We start from the raw sequence: 8552 nt of genomic DNA, 5'->3' as shown, positions 1-8552 counted from the left end.
ATATGTCAAACTCTATCGTCATATATTATTTATGTACTGATCGAGTATATTTTTCTAAATAATATATATTTTATTTTATGTAATTGTTTATAGAGTAAAATGCAAATTTAAAATATTTCATGTAAATTTTCTCATATACATATATATATATATATGTCAAATTCTATCGACATATGTTGTCATATATTGTCCCTGTACTGATCGAGTATATTTTTATATATAATATACATTTTATTTTATGTAATTGTTTATAGAGTAAGGTGCAGCAATGCTCAAATTTAAAATATTTCAAAAATATTTCACGTAAATTTTCTCATATACATATATATATGTCATATTCTATCGTCATATATTGCTGTATACTGATCGAGTATATTTTCATAAATAATATATATCCTATTTTATGTAATTCTTAAATATATTTTATAAAATAATTTTGAAACATTTAGTTAAAAATAATGAAAAGTCTATCGAAATTTTCTCGAGTGTCTCCCCATATAAATTCTACTGTAATATGGTTAGCTGTATATTTTTTCAAATAATATATATTATTGCTTAAATATATCCTATAAAATAAGTTTAAAACATCTCGTGTAAAAATAATTAAAAATCTGTAAAAATTTTGAGATAAATTTCTAAATTATCGAGATCTATAGTCATATTTTTGGCTGTGTGTGGAGCACATATTTTTTTACAAATATGTATACATTGATTAACGAATGTACTCTGTAAAATAATTCTAGAATTAATCACTTAAAAGTAGTTATGAATTTGTTTAAATACACATGCACATTCTATCGCGATATGATTAGCTGTTCGAGAATGATAAATGTTCACTAGAGGTGGATCTGTATTACGTCTATTGGACGTGTTTTTACCGCCATCACAGAAGTGCGTCTGTGAAGGTGAACACGTTGTTATGATGCAAATTATGCGAAAGGTCAGTTTCAACCCTTTCAGATGCGTCCATGATTCTGCGAATAAATTATTGTTCTATGAAAAGGAGAGTGTCGCAAGTTGAGTTCTTGATAGATCCATAGACATGCTATATACAAGGTGGACTATTAATTTTTTAATTTCTCAAAAATTACGTTAAATTACTTTATATAAATTAAATAATCATCACACCAGGTTCCACGAATTTGACCAATTTCAAATCATCCCAACGCTTTATTTATTAAGATTAAATAATAATGGATGCAATATTATAATTTTCTAATTTTTCAAAAATTATGTTATATTATTATTTATAAATTAAATAATCATCACATCAGGTTCCGCGAATTTGACCAACTTCAAATCATCCCAACGCTTTATTTATTGAGATTAGATAACAATGGATAAAATATTATAATTCTTTAATTTTTCAAAAATTATGTTATATTATTATTCATAAATTAAATAATCATCACACCAGGTTCCGCGAATTTGACCAATTTCAAATCATCCCAACGCTTTATTTATTGAAATTAGATAATAATAGATGCAATATTAGTATTGATATAAAATGGATTTTAGATAAAATATTTTTAGAAAACATTTCGAAAAACATTTAAACAAACTATGCGTGATTAAAGCCGGTGACATACGCAGTTCATGACTCTTTTCTCTGGTCTGACTAATGTTCACGGACCTGAGGACTGTAGGTGTTACCAGCTGTCTGACCCATGTCCATCTGGTATTATTGCTGTCCAGGAATATGTGCTATATACGTGTAATACATTTAAATAACAGAGCTGTCTCGGATTACGTCAGACATTCGTTGCATTTTTGTTCGATGCTTGATGCAATTCTTTTATACCTTTACAGTGATTTTCACCTTTCCTCGTATCGCAGGACATACATAAGGTGATTGCAAAAATTCTGTGACACGATAAAAAATATACTAATATGCCACACATAGATAGGTATTTTGAGTACACTATGCAGTTGTTGTTGCACTGGATGCTGTCATTTTTGTATTTAACAATTTAAGAAAAAAGAAATAAAAATCTTTGAGTAAATCATTAAAAATTATAACGAGTCGATAATATGCAGCTGCACAGTAGTTGAAAATCATTGTTTTAGAGCTACTGGAGTACTGCCCACGTAAACATCCGCATTTCTACCTACTTTCGCATCTACTATTATCCCCACCGATTCTAGAAACTGGGTTCACAAGAATCGAGTTAGTCATGTTAATTAATGAACAATTAACAATGAAGGAATTAGTCCGTTATTAATCAGAATATCTACAGTGTGTTCAAATAACTGTGCCTTTCTCACACTCGTGGTTCAATCAAATCCACGTTTCTTCAATCAGATTCCCAGAAGCCATTTATTCAGCATGTCCAAGTATAAATATCTAATAAATAAGACTCTGAACAGTGAACACTGAAGTTGGTACTACTGCAACTGTATCTTGTATAAGAGATTTAAATTGTAATTGAAAATTGTGATTGATTTAATTTTGAATGAAAGAGTCACAGAATCTTTTAATAAAATCCACATGAGACATTCTCTTAGGTAAATGTCCAGAAATAAATATCTAGGTACGATCCTGAACTGTGAATATTGAAATTGGTACTACTCCAGCTGTATTATCCATCAAAGACCCAAATTTTTTAAAATTAGTTTAACTTTGTATAAAAGATATGCAGAGGCTTTTAATGAAATTCTCAGAAGGCATTCTTTTAGGTAATTGTCCAGAAATAAATATTTAGGTAGGATCCGGAACTGTGAATATTGAAATTGGTACAACTCCAGCTGTATTATCCATCAAAGACCCAAATTTTTTAAAATTAGTTTAACTTTGTATAAAAGATATGCAGAGTCTTTTAATGAAATCCACAGAAGGCATTCTCTTAGGTAATTGTCCAGAAATAAATATCTAGGTAGGATCCTGAACTGTGAATATTGAAATTGGTACTACTCCAGCTGTATTATCTATCAAAGACCCAAATTTTTAAAATTAGTTTAACTTTGAATAAAAGATATACAGAGTCTTTTAATAAAATCCTCAGAAGACAGTCTTTCAGGTAAATACACAAAAATAAATATCTAGATAGGATCCTGAACTGTAGACACTAAAATTGGTACTACTACAACTGTGTTATCTGTTGAAGATCTAAATTTTTTAAAATTGTGGTCGGTTTAACCCTGAATGAAATATCTACAGAGGCTTTTAATGAAATCCTCAGAAGGCATTCTATTGGGTAACTGTCCAGAAATAAATATCTAGGTACGATCCTGAACTGTAGACATGAAAATTGGTACTACTACAATTGCATTATCTATTAAAGACACAAAGATTTAAAAATTGTGGTTGGTTTAACTCTGAATGAAGATATACAGAGTCTTTTAATGAAATCCTCAGAAGACATTCTCTCAGGTAAATGCCCAAAAATAAATATCTAAGTACGACCCTGAACTGTAAATACTAAAATTGGTATTACTACAACTGTATTATCTGTTAAAGATCTAAATTCTTTAAAATTGTGGTTGGGTTAACCCTGAATGAAGATATACAGAGTCTTTCAATGAAATCCTCAGAAGACATTCTCTCAGGTAAATGTTCAGAAATAAATACCTAGGTACGGCCCTGAACTTTGGATATTAATGTACTGTGTACTACTACAATAAAATGTTACCTTTTATTAGAGTCCTAGCTTAATTCATTATATTTATATTTGATTTTCTCTGAAACCAGGATCTACAATACTGTCTTTCAAGCATTCTGGAGCATTTTTAGGAGATTGGCGTAATAAAAACGTCTTATTGATTATGTTTACGAGAATGAGATTTCAGGATGGAAATGAAAAATTGCGAGGTGTGTGCTTTTTGGATTTTTCTAATAATAAATATCAGCTGAGTCGGTTATGACGAGGCTGATTGCAGACCACGTGCAGGTCACCTGCACGCGAGCCTGATCGCCTTGGTGTATGGGTTATGGTCAGGTGATAAATTACCTCGGGGACTATAGGTGTAGGTTGTTAAAAAGAGTCAAAAGATATTTACTTTGACTGTCTAAATAGCTCGAAAAGCGATAAAAAGTGAAAGTGTATAATTTCAGTCATTTTCAATTGGATGGTTAAAAATCAGGGTGATCAATGGGAAAACGTTAGATTATAAGGAATTTGGCAGCTAAACTGAACTCGTTAGATCGAGTTTAGTTCAATTACGATTTCTAGAAAATTAGTTTGCGACATGCAATATTGCATATAAGTATGACAAAAATGCTTGTCTTTTATTTAAATATCGTGTGAAGTAGCAATTACTTTATTATTACGTTACTATATGTATTTTTATATTCATACATTGCTATATCGTTATAGCGGTATATTTTAAAGTAATTATATTGCTGTGTTGACATATTCTTCATACAATGTATACAAATAATATTCTAAATAATATATCCGAGATATATACCGTGTTATCATGTTATTATATTGTTATAGTTCCATGATAATGTGGTGTTGTATTATCATATTACTATGTTTTTATATTGCTGTATTGCATGATGCTATACTGTTATACTGCTACAGTGATATATTACTATATTATTACATTTCTTTGTATATTTTTATATTTCTACATTTTTATGTTTCCAAATTTCCTAATTTCTATATTTTTATATTTTTACGTTTCTACGTTTCTAAATTACTATATCCGTATATACCTATATTTTCATATTCCTATATTTCTAACTTTCCATATTTCTATATTTCTATATTTCTGTATTTTTATATTTCCATAATTTTATATTTCTATATTTTCATATTTTCATATTTCCATACTTCTATATTTCTATATTTCCACACTTCTATATTTCTATATTTTTGCATCTTTATATTTTTATGTTTCTAGGTTTCGAAATTACTATATTCGTACATATATATATTTTCATATTTCTATATTTCTAACTATCCATATTTCTATATTTCTATATTTTTATATTTCCATAATTCTATATTTCTATATTTTCATATTTCCATACCTTTATATTTCTATATTTTCATATTTCTATATTTCCATACTTCTACATTTTTATATTTTTGTATTTTTATATTTTTACATTTCTACGTTTCTAAATTACTATATTCGTGTATATCTATATTTTCATATTTCTATATTTCTAACTTTCCATATTTCTATATTTCTGTATTTCTATATTTTTATATTTCCATAATTCTATATTTCTATATTTTCATATTTCCATACCTTTATATTTCTATATTTTCATATTTCTATATTTCCATACTTCTACATTTCTATATTCTTGTATTTTTATATATTTACATATCTACATTTTTATAATTCCATTTTTCTAAATTTCTAAATTTCAAAATTTCCATATTCGTACACACCTAAATTCCCATATTTCTATATTTCTATATCCACATTTCTATATCACTATACTCCTATATATCTCTATTTCTACATTTCTATATTTCTAAATTACTTCTCTGGTACACTACCACATGATACATTCGTTATTACAACACGTTAATTACACGGAACTATAAATCAGTAATCTTCCAATTAATTATTAAACACAAAATTAAACATAAATCAAATAAACTTCATTCGACTACACTCGTCTCACTTAAAAACAAAATTAAAAACCATAAAAATGATTCTATAACTTCACCCAGCTAATTACTATCCATCCCAATATTTTATCGACTCATTGTCAGATAAGAATTTCGTTTCACGAAAATTTGCTGAAAAATGATTTCCATTGCCACCAACTATATTAGTCCCCGTGCATGTATATACAAAGTGGCGCGAGCTATCTCTCAATAGAACCGCGACACACGGTTATCGATTGGTACTCGGAAACGACAATATCGAAGATCAATTTCTCGTTTAAATAGATAATTCCGCTTTCGGTCCTAACTAGCGTCCACGATCGAGCTAACGATATCACGAAAGTAAACGGGGAATGTTCGATCAAATCCTGAATCTTATAACTTTAACCATAATTCATGTCCAGGCGAACTTAACGATCGATCAGCGTGGCGGAGTGCGATTGTTAGTACGGAGCGGGTAAGCGATGATAAGTCGCGCGAGCAGAGCTCTGTGTCAAACTGGTATAAATTGTTAAGAGAGCGAAACAACGAAACAGCCGCTATTGAACTGTCAGAAGCTTCGTTTGCATACTTTCTGTGATTTTCCTCGCGAGTTCAGCCAGTGTCTTATCAACGAATCGGTGCTCCGTACCGGTTCGATGTAGTAAGTCACAGGAGCATATACGTATCTCCAATTACTGGCTCCGAACGATTATTATTCTTCCAAAGTGCAAGTTCCGCAATTCTTATCAACGGGAACAGGTGCATTAATTAAACTTTCGAATTATTTGTAAACTATACAGGAAGAGATAATTTTTTGGAAAATAATCATCTGCTGCCACGAAAATAGAAAGTAGAGTAAATAGTATCGAAATTTACATCGATAGGTACAGATATGTTAATTGAGCCTTCGAGTTTAATTTGCATATTATAGAGGAAAATGTTATTTATTCAAAAATAATCGAATAATGTAGCAAAATTGGAAGTGAAGTAAGGAAGTTAGAAATTAAAGTTACAGAGGTATTTCTTGAAATGGATTATAGATTGGAGTTGAAATTCCGCAAGTTTCACCAACGGAAACAGGTGTATTAATTAAACTTTTGAGTTATTCGTAAAGTATGGAGAAATAAATTGTTACATTAAAGAGTCATCTGATGCAGAGAAAATAGAAAGTAGAGTAAATAGTATCGAAATTTATATCAATAGGAACAGGTGTATTAATTAAATTTTCGAGTTATTTGCAAATTATAGACAAAAAATATTATTTACTGAAAAATAATTATCTGGTGTATGAGAAATAAGAATTGCAGTAAATAGTATCGAAATTTACATCAATAGGAACAGGTGTATCAAATAAACTCTCGAGTTATTTGCAAACTATAGAGAAAAAAATATAACTTTTTTTTCTGAAAATAATAAAATTTTAATTTTAAAATAAAATTTTTACTGAAGAATAATTTTCTAGTGTAGGAAAAATTAAAATTGGAGTAAATAGTATCGAAATTTACTTCAATAGAATCAGGTATATTAACTAAATTTTCGAGTTATTTGTAAACTATAGAGGAAAAAATTATTTATTGAAAAATAATTATGTAACTAATTATCTGGTGTATGAAAACTAAGAATTACAGTATATAGTATCGAAATTTCCATCAATAGGAAAAGATATATTAACTAAATTTTCGAGTTATTTGTAAACTATAGAGAAAAAGGAATTATTTATTAAAAAATAATTATGTAATGTAGCAAAAATTGGAATTGAAGTAAAGAAACTAGAGATTAAAGTAGCAGAATTATTTCTAGGCACAGATTATAGATTAGAATAGAAGATTCGATATTTTTACCAATGGAAAGAGGCATATTAATTAAATTTCCGATTTATTTATAAGCTATAAAGAAAAATATTACTGGAAGGATAACTATACAGTGTAACAAAAATAGGATTAATAAAATAGTATAAATAGTCACAAAAGTATTAGTATGCTTCGAATAATTTTTATTTCTTTATGATAGAAATTTCAAAAATTTCCATTTATAGTAATCGATATGGTATTACCAATTTCACAAAATTGCAAAAATACAAATATTACTCATTCTGTAATGATAACATTATTAAATTTAATTGTTGCAACAATTTTCCAAATGTCCCTCTAGGTAAATTTAAAAGAAAAAATTATGAATAATAAAAAAAAAAGAGTCCATTGGAAAATAACCATTCTATGTGACAATATGACAAATTTTCAATAAAAAAAATTGTTACTAACAACATATCTTATTAAAAATATATCTATTTGTAAATTGCAAAAATTACTGAAAAGTTTGTTGAGAAATGTAATTATTTATTTATTTCAATTGTTTTTCTTGTACAGACCACTGAATCCATTTCAATTTCATTTTTTCTGCGTATATGATTGTAACCAATTTTTTTCTTTCTGATACAACCTTTATGTAATATCTGTATTACAATGTTCATGATCCTAACTTTCAACACTTTGCGATACTATCACGTCTTTCTTGTTATTTTTACTTTATGTGCCTGTCTGGTTTTAGCATATCTTTCTCGTCGAATATAAATAGGAACGTGACGAATAGGCGGTATCAATTTAATATGTCATGTGAAACTATGTCTCTTTCAATCACAAATTACCGTTGTAAATAGGAAAGAATCTACGAAGAAGTATAACGAATGCATCTTCTAATGAGTTCGGAAAGAAAGAAATTCTGTTAATGAGAAGATACGTTTATAATTGATCAATGTGTATTAGAATGTATAAATTACTTTCGTGTGAGAACAGGATGTTATATATCGAAGTTGGCTATAAATATAATTAATTAATGAACTTCAGTTATTTCTCTAGATTCTCAATCTTTAATTAATTTCATTTTGCTAGCATTCCCTGTTCCTTATTTCCTAATACAACTTATTTATCAATCACATCTGTTATTTTAAAAAAAAACTCATTTTAATAATACAAAAATTTTCTTAAATAATTACAACTTTTA

The sequence above is a fragment of the Eufriesea mexicana genome, unplaced genomic scaffold (genome assembly GCF_001483705.2).
Source record: "Eufriesea mexicana isolate 0111107269 unplaced genomic scaffold, ASM148370v2 scaffold4183, whole genome shotgun sequence".
NCBI classification, from domain to species: Eukaryota; Metazoa; Arthropoda; class Insecta; order Hymenoptera; family Apidae; genus Eufriesea; species Eufriesea mexicana.
This window is presented reverse-complemented; position numbering follows the sequence as displayed.